Source organism: Ictidomys tridecemlineatus, chromosome X (genome assembly GCF_052094955.1).
Source record: "Ictidomys tridecemlineatus isolate mIctTri1 chromosome X, mIctTri1.hap1, whole genome shotgun sequence".
Classification (NCBI taxonomy): Eukaryota; Metazoa; Chordata; class Mammalia; order Rodentia; family Sciuridae; genus Ictidomys; species Ictidomys tridecemlineatus.
Genome location: NC_135493.1, coordinates 21,404,612 through 21,429,752, shown reverse-complemented (window position 1 = coordinate 21,429,752; position 25,141 = coordinate 21,404,612). Strand labels below are relative to the sequence as shown.

Sequence of the window (25,141 nt, the reverse complement as noted above, 5' to 3'; positions counted from 1 at the left end):
AGCCTGATTAACCCATAAGCACCTGAAGAATTGTGTCTGTGCACCATAGTCAGAATGACACTCTTAATCCCACCTCCTTGACACTCCCTGGGCAGTACCAGGGTGGCAGAACCTTGTCCTGTGTTGGAAAGAAATGAGGAACTTCAGAGAGGGGCAAGGGGGAGGAAAGGGAGGGGGACCATGGGTGACCTCCCCGATGACCGCTCTCCCTCACAGGAGACACCCAGGCCTCTCCCACTTCCTTTCTGTTAGGCCACAGGGCTGGCCCCGCCCTCTCCCCACCCCCACACCTTTCCACCCACCCCAATAAAAAGCCCGAGAAGTCACTCAGCTCATTGCAACCTGTCAGTCTGAGTTTCCCTTTGGATGAATGAGAAATTGAGCCTTCGAGGTCCATCCCCAGCAGGACCCAGGGGAGGCACCTGGAAACAAGGGTCTTGTCTTGGTTCCATCCCCCATACCCTGCCCCACTCCCACCTGGCCTTGCATGTGACCAGGTCTCCCAGTATCCTGCAAGGTCTCACAGGGCCATTTATGCTTGGAAGGTCTGTCTCCCCTAGCCTAAGCGCCCCAAGGCCTGCATTCCGCAGCTCCCCACCCTCCCACAGGCCTGTCTGTCTGCCCCCAGGAAACATTCTCATACTAATCAAATGAAAGGTGATCACTTTCACCTAATCCCACTTTGTCTAAACACGAAACTCCTGTCTGCCCCTCCCCCAAGGTCATTCCGCTATGGCCCTTCCTTCCAGGTTGGCTTCTTGCTGGCTTCTCTTCGCAGACCAGAATTTCACTTTTGCAAGTTCACTGCATGTGTTCATCGCCTAGGGAACTCGTATGCACCTTCCTTCGTCCCCCGTTGGACAGTGGCTGCCTGTTGGTCATAGAGGAAAATTTAGCATCCTGCCCTGTGCCTGGCAATGAGTAGACACTCAGTTCGTGTTTGTGGAATGAACACAAGAGGGAGGGAACAAAAGAAAGAAATGATGAATGAATGGGACTGGCCAGTTGGCATCTGTGAGGTGTTTTCTGGGTGGTGTATAACTGTGTGTACACGGAGGGCCTGTAGGTACCATGTACTTTTGTCTTACAAGAGAATGGGACAAATGTGCAAACCCCGAGGTGATATTAGTATATTTTGTTTGCATTGTTACATGGCTGCACTACTGTACTTGCTGTGGGTGTGCAAACACACAGAAGGTATACACATGTGCAGGGTGTGTGCGTGTGTCCCAAGTGTGGGGTTTGTGCGTGAGATTGTCAGTAAGTCAAAGGGCTGCCCTGGTCTGGTCGGCAAAGCCGCAAGCTCAGTCATCAGTTCTTCCCCCTCTGGGGACCAGTGGCCTCAACTACCTTTGTGAGAATGAGAAGCCCAGGCTATGGCTGGCTCAAAGAGGTTGTGGTGAAGACGGGGGAGGGCTGGGGTTCTGCCGGCTGAAGGGTCACTGTTACTCTGTGCTTCCCAAGAGAATAGCCTCAGAATAGGTATGGGGCCCATGGATCCCTGGGGCAAGTCCCCCACAGTGGTCCACTCTGCTGGGTCAGGGGGTGGGGGGGTGGCACAGCCAGGGCATGCCACTAGATTGACTGGAACTCTTGGCCATCAAATACAAAGAGGAGAGATTCGAAGTAAAAGAGATTTCAGTGGCACTATTTGTGTGCCCATGTTTAAGTATCTAAATTTGGGGTTTCACTAGTGTAGGTTCTAGTAGCCCACAGTTGTGAGGTCTTGGGAGATGGATTCTTTGGGTCTCATTCTGCCCCGGGGCCTGAGGCTAAGTTCAAGGGGTGTAGGGGGGAAAAGTAGCTGTCCTAGTCTCTTGGCCAAAGGTAAGAAATCTGCCCCCCTCCATGGAACCTTCCAGTCCAGAATGTTTCCCCCTCCCCCTTCAAAGATGTTTGAGGATTTGAAAGTGAGAGGTGGAGAGAGGCACATTTGCATGTTCACTTACTCTCCCCCAGTCCCTCAAAATAACCTCCCTCTCCCAGGAACCTGAAACCAAAAAAGCCACCACCACAGAAGGCCCGCCCTGCTGGAGGCCTGGAGAGGCCCACACCAGGGGCGCCTCTCTCCAGGGTCCTTCCAAGAGCGCTGTGCCTGGGATAGAGCTTCAGTGACCTACAGCATTGGACACTGCTTTGCTGGCAAGCAGCGGGGTGGGGGTGGGGGTCGGAGAATATACAGACAGGGAATTGAAGTACCAGGGAACCCTTAGTAACTGGTGGTGAATCCCTGCCACCCTGCCCCACCACTGCACAGCTCACAGCTGGCTCCACTCAAAGTCCACCCCCATGGTCTGACCTATTGGGGCTGAAAGTGAAGTCTTTGTGAGACTATATGGCCCCTGGAGGCTGCTGAGTGTACAGTGCAGGAAAGAGCAAATGGCAGAGCACCCCTCTGTCCCCAGCCAGCAAATGCACCTCTAGCTCTCTGTGGTTCTGACTGCATTTCAAAACCAAAGCAAAATAGAAGTGGTGTGAGCTGCTTCTGCATCACCACAACTGGGCCTCCTGCAGAGGTACAGACCCTTCCTGGGGCTGTCACTGGAACATATCAAGCAGTGTCCAGCGCCCACCCATCTGGGCCTCCCCTACAGGAAACAGCCCTGATGTGAAAGCCACGTCCACAGTCTCCATGGAGTAAGTTTAAACCTACACCCGTTGAGCTGAGCCAATGGCTCTCACAGAATTGCTGGTAACACCCGTGGCATTTTCTCACATGCCAGGAAACATGGGGGCCAGATGGTCAGCAGGGCCACAGAGCACAATTCTCCTCTCCAGTCCCTTGTCCCCTCTGAGCCAACTCTCACTCCTGAAATACCTTGTCCTCCATGAAACCTTTCTGGAATTCTCTGGAAAGGAAGTGACAATTTCCTTCATGCCATTTCCCACTCCCTCAACACCCCTCCCCCACAACCACAAACAAAATGGAAACTACCCCAGGAACAGCTGTACCCTCTCCTTAAAAACAGCCCCTCCTCCAGCTAAGAGTCATCAAGCAGTGAATGTGCCTGCTGCACCATGTGACCAGTGGCGTGTATTTAAGAGCCACAGGACCAGAGTCAAGAGATCCAGTCTGTAGTCCTGCACAGAGTGGAATTAAGCTATCCACAGGACTCAAACTCACAATGTTAGCCCAGTTAGGACTGGGCTCCAACCAGCCAGCTAATTCCTTTCTTGAGCAAGTGCCCAATTAAGGGGCGGGGGCCACAGCTATTTTGTCAGTCCCTTCTCCTCGATTCCTTTCTTTTCACTGCCCCCTCCATTTGAGATGAAATCAGGAAGAGGGAGGGAAAAAAAGAAAGGTTTTGCAACGCTGTTGGTTGGGGTTTCTCTGTGCTTATTTACAAGAAAACCCAGTTTCCTTCTTTGCCCTTCTGCCACTGACTGATTCCAACGTAGGCTTGTCACAACTCCAGTAATGAGGTGGGCCCTCACCATCTGGTGACCCAGAGCTCATCCTCACCTGTCCCCTTCACCCTTCCTCTGCTCTCCTCTTGGTTTTGCCTTCCAAGGCCCCAACCTGCCCAGGAGGAAATGGCAGGCCCCAGGCAAAATGATGTTCTTTCCTCATTCTCCAGGAGACCCATGGCCACTCAGGGTGTGTAGCACCTTCAGACAGGGGAACAGGAGGCAAGTACTCTCCTGGCTGCATCCCTATAAGCTTTATGACCCTGGAAAAGTGGCCACCTTTCTGGGCCCTGGCTTCTGTCATCCCTCAGGGGAGCGAGAACTGAGAGTAATCAGGGCTTAGCCAGTACTCCCCAGAGAGTCTCAAGTGAATGGAGAGGATGGTGGGAAAGAATTTTGAAAATTAAAAAGCGCTCATTCGAAGATGGGGTTTTAGGTGACCTCCCAGAAACACGGTGAGTGTTGGGGTGATGACAGTCTCTCATGTCCCCCTTGGCTCCAAAAAGACAGGGTGGAGTTGGAGGGTTATAGTTGTTAGCTGGGAAGGGGCTGACTCCTCATGTGGGTTGGGGGCCATGCAGGACAGAGTGCTCTGCCCCTGTCCCCCTTCCCCCACCCATGTCACTCCCGCCCAGCCCTTTGGGTTGTGGTTATGTAGCAAGAAGAGCACTACAGAAGCCCTAATAGGAGAGGAAGGGGAGGGGGAGGGTTACTAACAAAGGGAAACTATTTCCTCAGTAGTCCTGAGAAAGCCAAATGAGCACCCCCTGGAGGTGCCTGCCAGCCACCATATCCTCATCTTCTGTGCTTCAGGGACAAGGAAGAGCAGAGGGACACTGAGCCAATGATAGGAGAATGCACTTCAAGAAAAGGGACAAAGCCAAGCTACTAAATCCCAGTACAATGGGTTGCCAGCTACAGCCTAGGAGGGGCCCCAGGAAGTCCCTGTAGACCAGACCCTAAGAGCATGGGCTTTCTGGCTACAAGGGCCAGCTCTGCCTTGGGACAGTCAGGTCCTTTTCTCCTTTGCAAAATGGGGATAACCTACCTAACTCAAGGGGCTGTTGTGAAGAGCTGATGGGTTAATGCAGACAGAACTCCCTGTTTTATCCTGAACATGTTTTTCAATTTCCAGATCTGGTTTGAGACTTTGGGGCCTTGGTTGCTCGGCTAATTTAGTATTCAGCAGGTCTTTACTTAGATGAAGAGGAAGAAAAGCAAATGGAGATGGTTGGATAAAACTAAGGCTGAGGAACCAATAGCTGTAAAATGAATGGTACAGTGAGGCGCCTGTAAATACTCGGGAGGCTGAGATAGGAGAACTGTTTGAGCCCAGAGTTCAAAACCAGTCTGGACAACAATGGAAGAAGCTGTTTCAAAGAGAGAGAGAGAGAGAGAGAGAGAGAGAGAGAGAGAGAGAGAGAGAGAGAGAGAGAGAGAAATGAAATAAAATGCATGGTAGAGAAAGAAAAATAGTTTGAATATGAAGAGAAGATTAGTTGGGGAGTTGAATAAGTGAATAGGATCCAGACCCATCAAACAGTAGAAATGGTACCTGATTTGGAGAGCAACTAGAAATTACTGCTGATTTTTTTAATTATTTTTTTAAAGAGAGAGAGAGAGAGAGAGAATTTAAAAATATATATATATTTATTTATTTTTTAGTTCCCGGTGGACACAACATCTTTGTTTGTATGTGGTGCTGAGGATCGAACATGGGCCACACGCATGCCAGGCGAGTGCTCTACCGCCTGAGCCACATCCCCAGCCCTACTGCTGATTCTTAAGCAAGGGAAGGGCAATTCTTTTTTAATTATTTTTATTTAGTTGTAGATGGACACAATACCTTTATTTTATTTATTTTCATGTGGTGCTGAGGATTGAACCCAGGGCCTCACACATGCAAGGCAAGTGCTCTACCACTGAGCCACAACCCGAGCCCTTCTATTGTATTTCAAGACAGTATCTTACACTAAGTAAGATAGGCCTTGCTAAGTTGCTGAGGCTGACTTTGAACTAGTGTTATTCCTGCTTCAGCCTCCTGAGCTGCTAGGATTACAAGCATGTGTTACCATGCCAGGCCAAAACCAATTCTTTAGAAAAAGCAATTTGATCTGGGTATGAGAGTGGGTCTATGAGTATAGGAGATGGAAAGACACCAGGTGGGGCAATTGGAACCCAGGAGGTGAATCCCCAAAGGAAAAAAGTAGTAGACTATGAGGTAAGATAGTATCTACAGACTCCCAAGATGGGTAGCTTATTCTTTCTAGAAAAATAGTAAAAGATGTGAAGTGACTGGAGCAGGATATAGGGCAGGACAAGCAGTTCATCTTGAACATGGTGAAGTGGGGATTAGCTGTGATTATCTTGAAAAACCCAGGATTAGTGGAGGAAAAAGAGGACCCAGGCAGCTTCCATCTTGTCTGGAGTTGGGGCTTCAGGGAAGGAAGGATCTAGACAAGTATTCAGTGGCCACACAAACCAGCCTGGCCTGGTAAAGAGAGTACAATATAACACAGTGGCAGAGAGTTACATGTGCTGAATGGATGGTGCTTTAGAATGGTACACCCCATCCCAGCCCCCAGGAAGTCCTGCTTGCTTCCATTGTTAGGGGAGGAAGAAAACAGGAACACTGACCAGAGACTAAATAAATTCATTAGTGGGCTTTTTTTTTTTTTTTAAAGAAGCTGGGATAATCTGTGACTAGGTACCAGTAGGACTTTAAGTCAGATAACTTTATGTTGAAGGGAGCATGTTCTTTGTCAGGACCTCTGCCAGAGTGTGTCCTAGAAAGTGAGGCAGAAGTCCTTGCTCAGCTCTGGAACACCCAAGGGAAGGGGCCATGGTGGCGTCACTGTGTGCCTGGCACTGGGTGCCCCTCCCAAATGCACTCTTCCCCTAGTTGGTTCTTCCTTCTCTCCTACCACACTATTGAAGTCCCCCCTTGACCAGAGTCCCAGGATATCAAAGTTAAAAAGGGCCTGAAAGATCCATCCCTCTTCTTATCCAACTTCCATACTGAGTCCCCTAGGGAGGGGAAGTGACTTGTTCAAGGTCACACAGCTAGTCACCATGGCTCCCTGGCGACCATTCTTTCTTCCCCTCTTCATTGTCTCCCAGCATCCTCAACAAAGCCAACCCTTTCCTCTGGCAAGAAGGGACAGCAGCCAAAGATTCAGGGCTGGCAAATAACAATGAGGCCACACATGTGCAGAACACATTTAACTTTCACAGTGACTTCCTCCCGCTGCATGCCTTTGTTCACACTGTCCCTTCGGCCTGGTATGCCCCTCCCCAACGTCTGTGGGTCCAATTTCCACACATCCTTCAAGACTTAAAGCAAATGTTACCTTTTCAAAGCCTTACCCACCTGATATACTCTTTCCTCCTCCTCCTGACACCTTAGCTTGACTTAGACCCAAGGAGGGATTGACAAATTGTGGTCCAGGTGCTAAATATGGCTCACTGTTTATTTTTATATAGCCTATGGGCTAAGAATGGCTTTTGTTTCTTTTTTCATTTTTAAATAATTAGGAGAAAAATCAAAACAAGCATATTTCATGACACATAAAAATTATATGAAATTCAAATTCAGTACTGGTCAATAAAGTTTTATTGGCACACAGGTATGTCTATGGCTGCTTTTGCCTTATCTATAGTTGTGACAAGCTACTTGCATGAGCCACAACACCTAAAATATTTACTATCTGGTCCTTTACAAAAAATTTTGCTGTGGGGTGTGGTAGCATGTCTGTAATCCTAGTGACTCCGGAAACTGAGGCAGTAGAATCGCAACTTCAAGGCCAGACTCAACAACTTAGCGAGGCCCTCAGCAACTTTGTAAGGCCCTGTCTCAAAATGAAAATAAATAAATAAATAAAAGGGCTGTGGATGTGGCTTAGTGGCAAAGCACCCCTGGGTTCAATCCCTAGTACAAAATAAATTAAAAATTTTTGTTCATCCCTGGACTGAAGGCCTTGTTCCCCTTCAATGAGAATAAATTCAAGTTTATTTCTGAGAAGAATGCCACAGGGGCCGTGGAGATGGAGGTGCCTGGGGGAGGTGTGGGACACTAAATACAAACTCAGCAGGTTCTCATCAGAAAGAGTCTCAGTCCAGGATTAGGAGTCCTGACTTCTGACCCTGGCTCTGCCTGTGACGTGAACTGAGCAAGTCACTTCTGCTTTGTGTGTCTTGCTTTCTTCATTTGCACAAAGAGGGGGTTGGGCTGGACGATCCAAGGCCCTTTCTTGCTCTATGATCTAGACTTGCTCATCTGTCTTGTTTTGAGCAGGCCTTGTCCTGATCACTTAGTCCCTACTCCTGGAACAGGAGTTTACAGAAGGTTCCCTTGCCCAGCTGTGTTTTTTTTTTTTTAAACTGCCCCTGCAGGGACGTCCTTCACTCCACACTCACTTGCCCCACCCTGTCCTTCCCTTCTGCTGACCTGTCCCCCTGCTTTCTGAATTCCTCTCACTATGGCACGTCTGAAAGAGCCCTCCCAAAGCCTCCATTTGGGGACAGGAGGGAGGCAGCAAAAGGACTCTCACCTCTTCTCAACCTCCTAAGACCCACAGCAGATAGGCAAGGGGGCAGGAGATAGGGCCTGCTCTCACCGCACCCCTGCTCTGCCAGAGGAAGCAGCCCCTCTCTGCCACTTCCTGTCCCAGGGGTTTCTGCAGTTTCCCCTTCAGGACCTGCTGGCCCTCCCAGCCCCACCCCTGCCCCACACAGGTCAGAGAGTGCACAGAGGGGAGGATCCCTCACAGGAAGGCTGAAAAGACAGCTGTCTACACAAGGGGATGCCCCAGCAGCAACTCCATCAACCTGCATCTGGGAAGAAGCAGGATTTATTACCTGGGAGGGAGGCACAAAGGGGTCATCTCCACACACCTTCTCCTGTCACTATAGCCTCTGGGAATTAGCACAGTGGGTTTGGCCTTAAAGAACTGGATAAAGGCCAGTGCCTGCTAGGGACTAGTCTAAAGTGGCTTCAGATGGACAGATTGAAGCAAGAAGGGCCTGAATGAGGAGTTAATTCAGATGGGCAGGTGATACTGAAACCAATGTCACTTCATTATTTTGCAGAGGATTTGCCCCTAGCACCAATGGACAGAGACAACAATGGAGAACAAAATACTAGTCTCATGTAGGTCAAGGGTCATGGCCTTTCTGGGTAAAGAAGCAAAGTACTCTCACATTCTGTAATGGCTGCTGATTTGGCGTGGTGAGTTATACTTAAGTACCACCCAGGTATCCTTGCAAGGTGGGGCTATTACTAGTAGGGCTGGGTACCTGAGAGAGATCTTGAAGACACATGACCTGTTCAGTGACACCTTCTTAAGGCCATGGGTCAGGACAGCAATAGCAGCCCAATGTCCCAGACCTCTGCCCAGTTGCCAATCCTCCCAGGGACAGGCCAGAACTGCATAATGATGGTTCTAGAAGCCTTGATGCCTGAGATGAGAGCTTAACAATAGATGAACACAGCCACCTTATTCCCACCTTATTCCCCCCATGGTGATTAAGTATTCCATCAGGTTCAAACTGCAGTGAAAGAAACACAGGGGACTCCTAAGTGAGCTGGTTCTAGATGAGCCAGCAAAAAATGGATGAGGAGATGATCCTGATACCTCTCTTGGCTCTTGGGGTGTTGTCTTCTTGTAACTTTGGCCAAGGGCCTTTCCCAGCAGGCTTTCTGTCAGGAGACCAAGGTCCCACTTTTTATTCTCCAAGCTCCCCAAAGAAACCAGCCTTCCCCCAAGAAGGGGGCCTCACTGTCCCCGAGGGGAGGGCCTACTTCTCCACCCCAGCAAAGTGGAGTGAATACTGTTTCACAGCTGGTTTGGGGGACACCAAGGAAGCCTCAGAGACAACATCTGGATGTGCACCTGGGTTCCTGCCAGCCCCTCCCTACATCATCAGTGTAAGCCCAGGGCTGGGGTTTGGTTACAAGCCGACTCAAAGCTGTTGGCACGTGTTTGTATAGCACATTGAGCCTGGGTGGAGGGGGTGGAAACACTTGAGGTTGGTGTCAGCACAGGGTGAGCACTTGCAGGGTTGGCACCAGAGCAAATGCTGGGCCCAGAGCGAATGCTGGGCCCAGAGCAGTGGGTGTGGCCACTATGGGGCAGAGGGCCGTGGGTTCTTATTTAAATGTGGATGGGATTTTCTCCTACACTATCTGATAGCACTTCAAGTTGCTCCCCCTGCTTCTGGGGAAGGGAGCCAAACAGAAAATAGTAGAGGGTGACAGGATGAAGCTCAGGGAAGGTGGCAGGGGTTTAAAGTTCTGGGGTATAGGCTGTGGGGTTGGTATTATGCCCTATAGAATATTATTTCCTTTCTTTGTTTTTCTTTTTTCTTTTTTACAGTACTGGGGGTTGAACCCAGGGAAACTCTACCACTGAGCCATGTTCCCCCTTTCAAACACATTTTTCAGACAAGGCTTTACTAAGTTGCCCAGGCTGGCTTCAAACCTGCCATGCTTCTTCCTCAGCCTCCTAAGTAGCTGGGATTACAGGTGTGCATCACTACACCCTGCTCTCCATTCTTTTTTTTGAAACCAGTAGTACAGATTGAACCTAGAGGTGCTCCGAGCCACATTCCTAGCCCTTTTTACTTTTCATTTTGAGACAGTGTCTTGCTAAATTGCTGAGGCTTGCCTCCAACTTTCAATCCTCCTGTCTCAGCCTTCTGAGTTGCTAGGATTACACACATGCACCACAGCACCTGGTCTTCTTTCATTCTTACAAAGTAGCTAGCAAGTGGCAGAACTGGAATTTGAACCCAGGTTTATTTCCAACGACTACATACTCTGTGAACTATGTTTCCAGCAAAATCTATTTTGGCAATAATTCTGTTTTAACAGTTCCATTTTAAAAACAGCAGAAGGAAAGCTCAGAAGAGATTAGGCAACATGACCAAGGTCACATAGCCTGTCAGGAATGGAGGCAGAACTCAAACCCAGGCTTTGGTGGCCTTGATCTCAAAGTCCCTGCTTTTCCCTCTGCCTATGCTGGAGATCATCTGCTGCGATCACTAGCACAAGGCTTGCTCGGGACACTCAAATCCAAAGGGTCAGGGCCCCTGTGAGGCTTCTTCAACAGAAGCTTCTCAGATTCTGTGCCCCTTGAGGCCTCAAGCGCAAGCAGAGCTCAGCTTCATAAGTGGATCCTAACTTCCTGAACCAAAATGGTGACGATTTGATTCCACAGTCAGCTGTGGAGGACAGCTTCTAGCTCTGCTGATAGGGAGGCTGACTTTACTCCTGTACCCCAGGGAACTACTATTTCCAGAAAGTTCCAAGCTCTATATCTGGAGTCACCATGGTATAGTCCCTGCCCCATAAATACACAGTTACTTGCCACTTACACATAATGTAAGTCTTGGTCTTATCTTGGGGTGTTGGTTCACATGTTTATTCAAATATTTATGGAAAGCCAGACCTGAGTACCTCATATGTGCCAGGCCCATGGTCAGGGGCTTGATCACAGGTCCACCCTATTCTTCTAATAAAGCTGGGGTGGGTTTATTTTGGGTTTTGGGGGGTTCCTTTCTCTTGGTACTGGGGATTAAACCTAAGGCCTTGGACATTCTAGGCAAGCATTGAGCTACACCTCCAGTCTTTTTATTTTGAGACAGGGTCTCGCTGTTACCCAGACTATGCTCCAAGTTTCACTCTCCAGCCTCGGCCTCTCGAGTTGCTGGGATTACAGGCATGCACCACTGTGCCTGGCCAGAGCTCCATTTCACATGCTCCTGAAAGATATTTTTTAAAACTGAGGCCCACCAGGCACTGTGGTACACACCTGTAATTCCAGCCATTCAGGAGGCTGACACAGGAGGATTGCAAGTTCAAAGCCAGCCTCAGCAACTTAGTGAAGCCTTCTCTCGAAATAAAAAATAAAAAGGGCTGGGGATGTGGCTCAGTAGTTAAGCACTCCTGGGTTCAATCTCTGGTACCAAAAAATAAATAAAAATAATAATTAAAAAAAAAAAAAACGAGGCCCAGAGAATGGTCATATAAAGCCACAGGCAAGTGGAAGACTTCTGATATATGACCCTGAGGCTCCTTCCTTCTGCCAGCTCCTCTGTGGCCCTTAGCAAGGTTAAGTGCAGGTTCAGTGAGTGTGTCTAAGGGAAGTGGAGGGATGGGGGGGGCAGACCTCCTACATCAGGGAGAGTGGTGGGAAACACTCCAGAGCAGCAGCTTGAATTTCAGGTCTGCTGTTCACAGGCTGAGTCCCTCCCTCTTTCTGGATCTTGGTTTCCCTATCCATAAAGTGCAGCAGATGAGTTTGTGATCCTTTGCTAAAGGCTCCGCCAGCTCTGACCCTCTGAGATTCTAATTAGAAGGCCCCACAAGCAGAGCAGAATGGAGCGTCAGCCTTGTGGCTCTTCTTCGAGGGCTGCAGGAGTCCTTTGGCACAATTGACACGATTCCGTGTTCCAATCAATGTTCCTCACTCACAGAGATGACAATGATTTTCTTGTGATGGTCAAATTCTCTCAGACAGTTCTTCTGCTAAGTCTCTTCATGGGGGGTGGGTAGCTTGGTTCTGATTTTCCCCTTCCCCCTGATAGTGCTAGGTGGTAGAGCAAACCCATAACAGAGGCCCATTGATCATGTCCTTTTGAGATGTCAGGAACCAGGTTCTTGGCCTGGCGCCCAGGCAGGCAGCCCCACCTTGTGCTGAGCTTGCCTTCATGGTGGAGGGAATGATTGCTTATGGCCACTGGTCTAGCCCCCGCTGGACAGGATGTTTCCACATCAAGCCCCACTTCCTGCAGCTAGGCCTGGGCTCCGGTTTCCCCCCTCTCCTACCATCTGGTTGCCTGCCCTCTGCCCCCTCCCCTCGCTGGGTGTTTACAGGCTGCCTTATCAGCCTGGGGAATCTGGGCCTCACCCAGCAGGCGCCCCGCCCGCCCAGCCTAGACAGCCTGCTCAGTGCCCTACCTGCACTTTCGTCACTATAGGCACCCACAGTCAGGAGCCCCCTGGCAGGCAAGGGGTGTGGACCAAAGCCTGCTGTTTGGCACAATCCCTCAGTGCCTGGGGCCCTGCCTGCCAGAGAGAAACCGGAATATTCATAGTGCTTTACCCAGCCTGCCCAAGCTGGAGAGGGCATGAGATCTTTTTAAATTGTCATCTTCTCTATCTGCAGGCTAGAGAGAAGAATGAGATGCCTGGATTGCTAGTGAGGCTAATCTTGGCCCAGAGTGCCTTGCTGGTCCTTCTGTCCTTAGTCCCAAAAGATGAGGGAAAGCAGCACTAGGTTAGACGGTTCTGACAGTCCAAGCAGATTTTTCAAACTGAAGAGCACTAGTAAACTCTAGGCTAAAGGGAGGGTTGAATGAGGGGCTGCAGGCTGAATGTGATGGACAAGGTGAGGCTAAGAAATCCTCAGGCATAATCTTGGTCAATACACACCCAGATTTCAGAGCCTCATAGGTCCCAAACTCTCTATCCCAACCCTGGAATCTGCTCACCTGCCTAAATGCCGGGATGAGGGCAGAGCTAACCACCGAGAAAATCCAAAGACTTTCTCTCAGGGGCTGGGGCTGTAGCTTAGTGGTAGAGCACTTACCTCATACAAATGAGGCACTAGGTTTGATCCTCAGCACCACATATAAATAAATAAATAAATAAATAAATAAATAAAAGATTGAAAAAAAAACTAATTAAAAAGTGTGTCCTAGAATGTAAGGGCCTAGATTTTCCTCTCAAATATGTTTGAACCAAGGAAGACAGGGTTGGGAATGCCAGGCAAATGAAGATGCTGCAGGTGGTGGATTTCCCTTCTAGCACTTGGGCAAAAATCCTGAAAGTTCAAGACCTGATGTGCCCGTAGGCAGACCCACAGGGACAGGGCCTGCTTGCTAAATCTGACCAAGCCCCAGACGAGGGATCAAAGCTACAGTCCAAACCCCACTCATCCTCCAGGCACTTCCATTATGTTCACTGATAAATCATTTAAAATATATTTGGGGCCAGGCATGGTGGTGTAGGTCTGTAAACCCAGCAACTCAGGAGGCTGAGGCAGGAGTATTGCAAGTTGAAAGTCAGCCTCAGCAACTTAGTGAGGCCCTAAAAAACTTAGCAAGACCTGTCTTAAAATAAAAAAATTAAAAGGACTTGGAATGTGGCCCAGTGGTTAAGTGCCCATGGGTTCAATTCCTGGTACCAAAATAAATAAATAAGTACATAATAAAAAATAAAATATATCTGAGGCAGTAGATTGCAACATTCACACTTAAGATCAAATGCTACACTTCAAAGAAATGTGATGACACTATGTTCTTCTAGGTCTCTAGAATATAATTCAATAGTTTGGGTCACTTGGATGGGAAAGTTTAGGAAAACTCTGCTAAGGCAACTTTGCCATTAATGGGCAATGTAAACCACAGGCATGCCATGTCACATGGCTCTCATAGCCTCAGCCTCAGGCCCAACCACTGGAGATTTCATGTTATCTAGAGCTTCTTACAGGCTTTACTGACCCTAGTGGCTATCCGGCTCCACAGTTCTTCACTCTATCAAAACTTTCAGGTCACTGTCTCATCCCCCCAGGAATAGAATTTCCTACCATTCAGAAAAATCAAAAGCCATTTAGTGTTAATGTGTTAATAGCTGACATTGGGTTAAAATGTCATCTCTCTCCTTAACACATTTTTCTTCTTTCTCTTTTTTTTTTTTGAGAGAGAGGGGGGAGAGAGAGAGAGAGAGAGAGAGAGAGAGAGAGAGAGAGAGAGAGAGAGAGAGAATTTTAATATTTATTTTTTAGTTCTCGGCAGACACAACATCTTTGTTGGTATGTGGTGCTGAGGATCAAACCCGGGATGCACGCATGCCAGGCGAGCGCGCTACCGCTTGAGCCACATCCCCAGCCCTCTTCTTTCTTTTTAAGAGATGGGTTTTCATTCTGTTACCCAGGCCAGTCTCTATTTCCTGAACTCCTGTGATGGAGTGATTCTTTGGTCTCAGCCTCCAAGTAGCTGGGACAACTACAGTCTGAATGTGACAGACAAGGTGAGGCTAAGAAATCCTCGGGCACAATCTTGGCCAATACACACCCAGATTTCAGAGCCTCATAGGTCCCAAACTCTCACCCATTCAGCTCACATTTTCATTTTGAAAGACTATATAGCATGCTTTTACCTAAGGAAGGGCTCCAGGGCAAGCAGTGGGGTCAACCAGTATGTAGGAAAGCTAGAGGGTACTTCTTGGTGGTGCTGTCACCAGTCACACAATATGCCATGGAACAAGCCATCCTTCATCAAGGAGGGAATGTGTAAAGCTCACTATGCCTGTGGCCTCTGTTAGAAAGCTACAGGGAGTGAATGTTAATGTCCTTTGGAAATATAAAACCTAGGCCTAAACCAGGCATAGTGGCGTATGCTTGTAATCCCGGTGACTGGGGAGGCTGAGGCAGAATTTCTAATTTGAGGCCAGGCTCAGCAACTTAGTGAAGCCCTAAACAACTTAGTGAGACCCTGTCTGAAAACAAAACCAAAAAAAGTTTTTAAAAAGGGCTGGGAATGTAGCTCAGTGGTAAAGTGCCCCTGGGTTAAATCCCCAGTACCAAAATAAATAAATAATAAAAATAAAACCTAGGCCTGGTGCAACACAAGGCCCACTTGATTGGGAGCAAGAAAGATCAAGTTCCAATCCTAGCCTTGCCTCCACTTAACTCCTCCCTCAGTCTTGGAGCTGGTTCCAAGTTTTACTCCAGGACATGCATTCAGATCTGTGGCTGTGACCACACCAGCCAGACTCTGCAGAGCTGTAGAGTCCAAACTCATCTGCTCAGTTTCCAAAGGTCCTTCAGAGTGTGACTCCACCCTACCTACTCAGCCCTGTTTCCCATGATTTCCCAACTCAAGCTGGGCTTCAAGCCCAGTGGTCTCCTCATGGTCCCCTGGGGGAACATTCCAGCCTCTTTCACGGAGTTTCTCAGGCCTGTCATACCCTTGCTGCTCCTTTTGGCTAATCAAATAGTACCCATCCAGCAAGGTCCTGACCCAAGTCCATCAAATTCACGGAGCAGGTTATGCCCTGGTGACTACAGCCCACATCCATGGAGCCCTCTTCTTTGAACTCCCATAACCTTTAAGTTCTATTGCAAGCTCTCTTAAGCCCACATGGTCTTGAATTGTTCTTTATTTCATATGAACCTCTCATTTCCCCAACAGGTGGTCAAATCTATGGGGTCAAGGCCTGTTTCATCTTCTGATGCTAACACAGGTCTAAGTATTCATAAATTAAGTCCTTAGTATCAACCCACAGATATTAATCGATTTTAGGGCTACAGTTTAGCAGGGGGGATGGTATAGTCAGGGGACAAAGGTTTCCAGGGCTCCATTACTTTTTCTCTCTTACTCTAAGCCTCTGCTAGGGGCAACGTGTCCGAGCTAGAATCACTCATTCCAAGTTGCACTGGAAGGGAGTTGATGATCATCAAAGGATTTCCTTTTGTAAACCATAGTGCTTCTACCCTGGGAATATTGGGTGCTGGTCTGAGTCATTAAACTCTCAGGAAAAGACTTCATGATACTGGATCAGGTTTATAAGCTAAAATGATTCCAGAGAGTAGGGTGTAAGGAGAACTGTATGAGTACAAATTGTTTTAAGAGGACTTTTGTTCACGCCTATAACTGTAGGGATACAGGAGGCTGAGGCAAGAAGATCACAAGTTCAAGGCTAGCCTCAGCAATTTAGTGAGTCTCTGTCTCAAAATAAAAAAAATAAAAAGGGCTGGGGATGTGGCTCAGTGATTGAGTGTCTCTGGGTTCAATCCCTGGTACAAAAAAAAAAAAATGCTGAAACTAACTTTGAGAAAGAACAAAGTTGTGCTGGGTATAATGGTACACAGCTGTAATCCCAGCAACCTGTAATCCTAGCAACTCAGGAGGCTAAGGCAGAGGGATCCCAAGTCCAGGATCAGTTTCAGTAATTTAGTAAGGCCTAAGCAAGTTAGAGAGACCCTGTCTCTCTAAAATAAAAAATAAAAAGGGCTGGGGATGTGGCTCAATGTTTAAGCACTCCTGGGTTCAAACCCCAGTACAAAAAACAAACAGACAAAAAACAAAGTTGAAGGGCTAATACTACCTGACTCCAAGAATGATTATAAAACTAAAGTAATCAAAGTAGTTGGTACTAGCATAAACATAACCAAATAGATCACTCAGCAGAACAGAATGTGGACTTCGGAAATAAGCCCACCTACACAAAAACAATAGAAATAGATTGACAATAGCTTTTTCAATGATGGTGCTAGAATAAATGGTTATCTATATGTAAAAAAGAGAAAAAAATTAAATTTGGATTCATATCTTTTACCATACAGAAAAAATAACTCAAAATGCATCACCAAAGCTTGGGTGTGGTGCCACATGCTTTTAAACCCTGTGATTTGGGAGGCCAAGGAAGGAGGATTGCAAGTTGGAGGCCAGCCTGAGCAACTTAGCGAGACCCTGTCTCAAAATAAAACTTAAGAAGGGCTGGGGATATGGTTCAGCAGTTATGCACCCCTGGGTTCAATCCTTATTCAAAAAAAAAAAAAAAAAAACACAGACCAAAATGTAAAGTCTAAACTTACATGACAAAACATAAGATAAAATATCTGTGACTTAAGCCTAGATGAGGGTTGCTTAGATAGAACACTAAAAGCACAATTCATAAAAGAAAAAATGATCAGTTGCATTTTGTTGAAATTAAAAACTTTTACAAAGAGAATGAAAGGGCTGGGGTTATGGCTCAGAGGTAGAGCGCTCGCCTAGAATGTGTGAGGCCGTGGGTTTGATCATCAGCACCACATAAATAAATAAATGAGTAAAATAAAGATATTATGTCGAACTAAGAGAATGAAAACACAAGCTAAAGCATGTATCTGATAAAGTTCTTGTATCCAGAATCTATAAGAACTCTCAAACCTTAACTACCAGAAAACAAACAACTCAATTTAAAAGTGGCCACTTGTAATCCCAGTGACTTGGGAAGCTGAAGCAGGAGGATTGCAAGTTCAAGACCAGGCTCAGAAACTTAGTAAAACCCTGTCTGAAAATTTAAAAATAAATAAAAATGCAAAAGATTTGTACAGACGCTTTGCTATAGAAGATAAATGGATGACAAATAAGTACATGACAAAATGTTCGCCTATATTCCTAGTGACTCAGGAGGTTGAGGCAGGAAGTTTGAAAGTTTGAGGCCAGCCTCAGCAACTTAACAAGACCCTGAGCAACTTAGCAAGACCTTGTTTCTAAGTAAAAATGGCTAGGGATGTAGTTCAGTGGTAAGGTACCCCTGGATTCAATCTCCAGTACCAAAAGAAAAAGAAAACCAAAAAATGTTCATCATCAACAGTCATTAGGGAAATGCAAATTAAAGCTACTGCATACTTATCAGAATGGCTAAAAATAAAAAGGCCACCCATACCCAGTGTTGGTGAGAATGAAGAACAGAACAATTTTGGAACTTCCATCTCCTGCTGTTGGGTAAGTAGAGTGGTACAGCTGGATAACAAGGAGAACAATTGGATAGTTTCTTAGAAAGTTAAACCTTCACTAATGTATGATCTAGTTTTTCTACTCCTAGGTAATTATCCAAGAGCAAAAAAAAATATATACAGCCATAAGAAAGATTTGGACACAGATGTTCATAGCAGCTTTGTTTGTAAGAGCTAAAAACTGGAAGAAAAAAAAAACCTACCAACTGTCCATCAGCTGATGAATGGATAAACAATGTATGCTCTAGCCATACAATGGAATGCTACTTTGCAATAAAAAGGAATGAAATACTGATATACACAAGAGGAATGAATCTTAAAATAAATATGCAGAGTGAGAGAAGCCAGAACAAAAAAGACTACATGCTATATGATTCCAATTATATAAAACTTTAGAAAATGCAGAGTAATCTATAGTGACAGAAAACAGAGCCATGGTTGCCTCAGGATGGAAGGGGGAAATCACAAGGGGCACAGGGAAACTTTCCAGGACTGATGCATGTGTTTGCTGTCTTGATTGTGGTGATGGTTTCACGGGTATATACACATGTCAAATATTATCAAATTGTACACTTGGAAATATGTGCAGTTTATTGTATGTCAATATGACTTCAATAAAGCTGTTCAATTAAAAGAAAGAAGGCTGGCGATGTAGCCCAGTGGTAGTGTGTTTGCCTAGCATGCAAGAGGCCCTGGGTTCCATCCCTAGCACCACTAAATAAACAGAATAGAATGAAATGAAATAAAATAAAATGAATGAAAAAGGACCCCAGGTTGGACAAAATAACAGCCACCATGACAACCCTTCTTATATGATTTTATGATATGACATTGCCATGCCAACTTTACAATGTAACATCATCACTCTGTAACAGCAGACAAGACAAAAGAAGCAAGAATTCCTGTGCTCTCTTAGAAAACACATTCCTTGGTGTAACCAATAGAGTCTGATTCTGAACCTTGGGACTTATCGAGTGTGCTGATTGTCATGGGCTTATGGCATTTTATCTCTTGCTCACTCCCATGCCAGTGTTATCGTCTCATGGAGGCTGGAATGCCAGCAGAACCCAGCCAATGGTCCCCCTTTCCTCTTTTGAAAGGTCGTCTTCTCTCTGACCTCCAGGAAGCCTTCCCCAAAGCAGCAGGGGAAGACGACTGATCTTTCGCTAGACAAGCCTCAGGATGGATCATCACTCAGTCTACAAACAGTATGTGCCACAGGCCGGTTGGCACACTGGCTCCCACCTGCTGTGGGGCTAAGTATGCGTGTGCCACTACTGTTCTAGAACGGGGTTTAGAGCCTTCTAGCAGGGAATTGGGCCTGTTGCATTTTTTTCAGAATCAGTGTGGTGTCGACAAAGTGATCACCACGTGAGACAGGTAGGTGTTTTCTGTGCATGGATTCTCACAGATTCAGCAAAGCTGAACTAGCCTCTGTTATCCTCAGGGGACATTATGAGAGAAAGACAAATTATCTCTTCAGTCTACATGTACTAAGTACCTCCTTGTTATCAGGTCATCAGGAATGGGGAGGTTAAGACTAATTGCCCACTGTCTGTTCCCCAAGGCCTAGCTGTCCTAACCTAATGGGTGGGATGGAGGGACTCAGAGGAATACTCTGCTCAGGGGTGGTCCATGTGCAGTCTAGTTGATCCTGGCCTCCTGTCCCTGCAAGCAATCACAGGCTCCTCAAGCAAACACAACTGGTTGATAGTAGGTGGAACCTCCAAGTTACCTTCTGAAAGGTCTTTAGAAAATGGGAATGGCCTCGAGCCCCCAAGGATGCTTCTGGGCAAAGGCAGTGTGCCAGCCCTAACCCAAAGCCTCTGGGAACTGGCATAGAAGGCAACCATCATCCATGTGAGGGAAAGGGGTCAGCCAGCTGGCTCCCAGAATCCAACACTCAGGAGGACAATTACAACAAACTGATGACTGCAAAATTGTCCCCAGGGGTAAAACATTAGGCCTTCTCTTGAAGGAGCTAACATCCCCTGATTTTCTGCAGTAAATGATACTCAAGATGAAAATGGTGAAGGGAGAAAGATGGCAATGTTAACACAAATATGGAAGACTTGAGTTTCACTCTTCACTATAGCACTGCCTACCACTCACAAAGATTACACACACACACACACACACACACACACACCTGCTTTCACATCCCTTCCTTATCCTGTATGATGGCAGACTTAACAAAAAGCAGAAAAATGGGGCTGGGGCTGGGGCGGAATAGTAAAGCACTTGCCTCACAAGTGTGAGGCACTGAATTGGATCCTCAGCACCACATAAAAATAAATAAATAAAGATATTGTGTCCATCTACAACTGAAAAAAAAAAGGCAGAAAAACGTGGAAAATCTCCCTGTTGCTTTCAGGAATGGGCGTGGTGCACCCTGCCAGCACTGTCAGAGAGGTGGTTGATTCCAGGAGCCTGGCAAAGTCAAGTGTGTGTAGAGGGGAAATGATAACGACAACAACAATACTAGCCACAGAAAATGACAATAACAGCACAGAATATTTACTGGGTGGTTTACTATGTGCCAGGCACTATGCTGAGAGCTTCGCGTGCATTTATCTCCTTTAATCCTCACTCTGACCCCGTGAAGGTGGCCCTGAGATGCAGAGAAGTTAAGTAACTAGCTCACAGACACACAGCCAGTAAGTGGCAGACCTGGGATATACCTGTGTTCTTTCTCCTCTAGACAATAATGCTTCTGGAGAAGAATATTGGGTCAAACTAGAAGGGGAAGGCTGCTTCAGGAAAGGCAGATGGACAGAGAGGCGGGAAGTGCCAGTGCTGGGATGACAAAATGGCCCATCTAGAAAGTGGTAACCCACCACAAAGCTTGCTTAACCTGGGCAAGCTGCTTAACCTCTTGTTTCTTGCTGGCTTCTTTGAAACATATTCCAGCACTTTCCCTTGCAGACCCTCCTGTGTGAAACACCCTTCCCTGCTGCCTGAGCCTCCTCCTCGCCCCAGGAGCAGACTGAGATCTCTTTGCCAAGAAACTCACTGTAGGACACAATCTCCCAGCCCAGAAGTCAGGGCCCCTTCAGTGTTTGAAATGTGCCGGGGAGGGGGCAAAACAAGAGGGTACTGAGAGGAAAAATAATGAATGTGGGTGTGGGGGTATGTCCGGGTGTTTTTATCTAATTAAACACAACAAGATCCAAGGCCCCCTTTACACCCAGCCAGGGAAGACACAAAAGCAGCAGAACAAATATGTAGCTAATCCTTGGTGGTCTGGACCCTTCAGTTCCCAGCTGGCTGTATGTGGAGAGGGGCAATTATGAAAATCTCTGTCCTCCACTTGAACCTCTGGGCTTCCAGAGAAATCTCAAATCCCTGGCAAAAGGTAAGACCCGACCAGCCTGTCTGTGGTGAACACTTGTGGCATGTCACTTCGGTGTCCCCTACCTCTTTCCTCTCTCCCTACCCCCCAGGGCCTGTATGTGTTGGGGGGTGGTGAGGATCAGATTGAAATCCCCTCAGCTTGGGTGGCAGGAAAGCCTGGCCACCCTTTGTGTTGTATCAATACACACTGGGCTCACTGTCTGGGCAGACCACTTTGTATCTCCTAAAGTGGAGATCAGAGTTTGCACCAAGCCACCCACACTCGCTGACCTGGTCTTTTATGTGACATGCATTTACTAAACAATTATCCAGGCTCTGAAGGTCAGTCGGTGGCCAGGGAATAGAGAGAAAGGCGTCTTTTCTCCCTTTTCTGCTGAGCCAAGTCTCCCCCTCGCTGCCCCGCCCCCTTCAAGGTCTAGCTCATGCCCGCATCCCTCACAAAGCCTTCCCTCCCTCCTCCAGCTGCTGCTGACCTCAGAGTCCTGGCCGTGCTGGCCTCTGCTCCAAGGAGCACAATTAGCACCTGACCAGCCACTGGCCTGGCTGCTTGTCCTCGCCTCTGATTGTTTCAATGTCTTAGTCATCTCTACCCTGCCACCTCCTTCCCTTCACTCCCCACAGCTCCTAGCACAGGTTGGGCACACAGTAGGTGTTAATAAAGGTCTGTTGAATTGAAACTCAGCAGCCCCTATGAGGTCAGAACCCTCATAAGCACCCCGACCAGCAGTTTCTTGGCAACCAGCACTGGGGCCCGAGCTACAGGGCATTAGCAGCTCGGCCGCTATTACAGGGCACACAAGGCTCAGCGGTCAGAGATTTGCAGGCAGGTTGGTGTTGATGAGAAAAGCCCCTGACCCCTAGGAAAGCGCCCATGGGATTCTGGGTACCTCGCATGAGTTTCCTCTCTCCCCTGCAGAACTAGTTTTCAGTTTGTGAACCACAAAGGGAATAAATTGGCAGTGAAGCCAGAAACCTCTTTGCAGCTTAGAAACCCAGGAGTGATAACCAAGGCCAGGTTGGGGTCAGGCCTAGGCTGAAGAGAGAAGGCTACCCAAGGCCCTTCCTAACTCAGCAGAGGACACCAGAAAGACACAGGAGGCATATCAGGCACGAGTCCTGCCACTTGGGGAAATTTTGTCGGTGTTTGAGAGTGGTCCCAAGTGATGCCATCCTGCCCTGACACCCAGCAAATCACTTCCTCAGTGCTTACCACCTACAGTGCATCCAGGGACCAGAACTCCTTCACCCAAACTTTCAGGCAGGCTTGGGGAGCAGGAAGGATCCAGACCAGCCAGGGTCTCCAGACAAGGAGAAGCTTCCAAGTCTGGGGTGCCTGGCTCAGGGGTTCAAGCCTGGCTTATTTAATATCCCAGCCCCCCTCCTTCCCACACCCCCACCACTACCCTGGTCCACATAAGAAGATACACACAATCCTGGAAGGCAGGAAGTGTCTCCATATTTTCCTCACTGCCCAGTACTGGGATCTACTCCTGGCAAATATTTGCTGAGTTGAATCTGAGTTTTAGGCACTACATTAGAAAATATCATTATGCCAGTTCATGCCTCCTGTGTGCCACACACTGTTCTAATAAGTAACTTCTATGTTTTTACACATTTGGTCCTTATCACAACCTTACAAGATAGGTCTCATTTGCCATATAAGGAAACTGAGGCATAGGATTGACTGGGAGCACACATGGAGTAAGTGACAAAACTGGGGTTTCAACCCACCCAGACAGGCTGGCTCTAGAGGTTAGAGGTAAAATGAGAAAACTGGGTGTGGTGCTGGGAGGGAGAAAACCCAGGACAGGCTCAGGAGCAGTTTCCCTGGAAAAGCAATACCCTCAGCTGGTAGCTGACTGGGCCTTCGTGGGACAAAAGCCCTGAATTTTGCAGAATTAGGGGCATTTTGAACATGCTATCCATCAGGTCCATGGCAGAAGGACCAGAATACCCTCATTTTTAGATAACAGTAAATGGCAGAGGAGATGGAAGCCACTGTGCCACCACTTAGGACCAGGCGAGGGAAGGTGGGTGGATTTGGGGCCCCCAGTTTGTCCAGGGGTGGGCGCCAGTTCCTGAGTAACCACCGAGCAAACACAGCGCAGCAGAGGGAGGAATGCCAGACATAGTTGCAAACAAGCCACTCCTTCGGCTCCCAGCAAGAGGCTGGGTGAGGGTGGCAACGTGGAGCCTGTTTCATGGTCCCCTGCAACAAGAGGTTCTAGGCTTTGAACCCAGCCCCTGAGACAACCGCATGCAAGGCAGCAGTTGTCCACACCATCTTCCAGGATCTCCCTGATCATCCTCATTACTTCAGATAACTCCTGCTAGACGGTTTCTGCATTGGGTGCACTGAATTAATGGTTGAGGAAGCACTTTATAACTAGGAAAACCCTGTGTAACCGACTGCAAGGAGGGATTGGCATTCTTACAGGGCATACATATTCCCTGGGCATTTTCAGTGCCAAAGTGCCCTGTCCCTCCAAAGGGGAGAGCGAGCATAGGTTCCCTTCACCTCTCCCCAACCTGGCATTGAGGCCAGGGGTCAGTGCACAGGGGTTGAGTCCCCAATGGGCGTGCCCACCAGCTGTTGGGGCCAGCAGTGGTGGCTCAGGCCCTGGGATGGTGACCTCACTTCCGTTCCTACCTCCCCACCTCCCTAGCACTCCTCCCATTTGAGGCCCCACCAGGCCAAAATCGAGAAGTCCAAGGTTAACTGTTCCTCCCCACTTTAAGAGCTAATTAAAATGATTAGCCACAATGAACTGTCAAACATTAACCAGAAGAAGCTGCAGGACCAGACAGGCCTCTATCTCGGGCAGAGGGATGAGGGACAGGAATCAAAAGGCCATCAAATCCCTCAGCTGGGGTGTGGTGTTGCTGGGGGCACCCTGGAGAACCTCTCTGAGCCAAGGTGCCAAGGGGTCAGGAGGTGGCTCCGGTCAGGAAGCCTATGTGGCAGGCATAGTCACGAGGAAAGGATAACAGGGTTAAGGTGCCATGGAGGGGCCAGGAATTCACAAAGTCGCTGCCAACCCAGAAGTCCCCCAAACCTCCAAAGCAAGGCTCTGGCATCAGGGGATTCTTCGCCCTGCGTCTGCAGAGTTCCCTTGGTGGTAGCAGGGGAGGGAACAGATAGGCGGGAGAAGCTGGGAGAGCGGGAACGCAGGAGCGGGAAGGCTGGCGTCTGGCTCACACGGAAACTCCAGCCTCTGCCAAGAGGTCTCTATTTTGGCGATTCAATACTCCAAGTCATAGGTTTCTGTACGTGCATGTGTGTGACCCTAAAGCACCTGGCCCCAGGACCTCTAAGGGCCGTCTCAATCAATCTAGCAGCCTGGCCACAGTCCACCAACATCCTGCCCTCGGGCGTTGGGCTTTTGGGGGCCCCCAGCTATCACAAACGGCCCTATCACGGAACTAGGTGGAGCGGGCCACAGGAAAACTTGCCCCCGACCCGACTCAGGAAATCGATTCCATTTCTACTCCGGTATCAGGAGCCCGGGTTCCCCACCATGCACGCGGCGGGGCGAGGCAAGCGCGGCACTCCACGCGCCACGGCTCTCCCACCCTTTCCAGGGCCCCCAACCCCACTCTGGGGCCCCGCGGCCCTCGCTACCGCCCTCAAGCAAACTTTTCGAGGTCTCCGAAGGCTCAAAGAACCGGCGCCATCGACGTACCTGAAGCTGAGTGGCTTATGGGCCAGGCTTGGTCGCCGGGCCAGGGTCGGAAGCCGTGGTCCCCTCCCCGTTGCAGGGGCCGAGACGTGGGTCTCCAGCCCCGCCAACCCTGCCAGCGCGCCTTTACCCCTCGGAAGCCGGGCCGGGCAAGAGGCGCCGGGGGCTCGGCGCCAGCGAAAGGAGAAGTGG

At 48.3% G+C, this 25,141-nt stretch overlaps 1 protein-coding gene across 6 annotated transcripts in view; it reads right to left on the bottom strand.

Moving 5' to 3' along the window:
• The window catches only part of Elf4 (E74 like ETS transcription factor 4), a 41,510-nt gene that overhangs the window by 15,904 nt on the left and 465 nt on the right, over positions 1–25,141 (bottom strand). The window contains exons 1-2 of one of the 6 annotated variants that reach the window (XM_040285298.2): positions 343–478; positions 23–118 (exon numbers count right to left, since the gene is read on the bottom strand). The exons of 3 other annotated variants lie outside the window; for them this stretch is intronic. The gene's annotated coding sequence lies outside the window, so the exon portion shown is untranslated. Of the gene's footprint in view, positions 1–22; positions 119–342; positions 479–24,952; positions 25,090–25,141 lie in introns of those variants that run through there. 2 more of the 6 variants (XM_078034286.1, XM_021722359.3) reach the window with 2 other exon arrangements.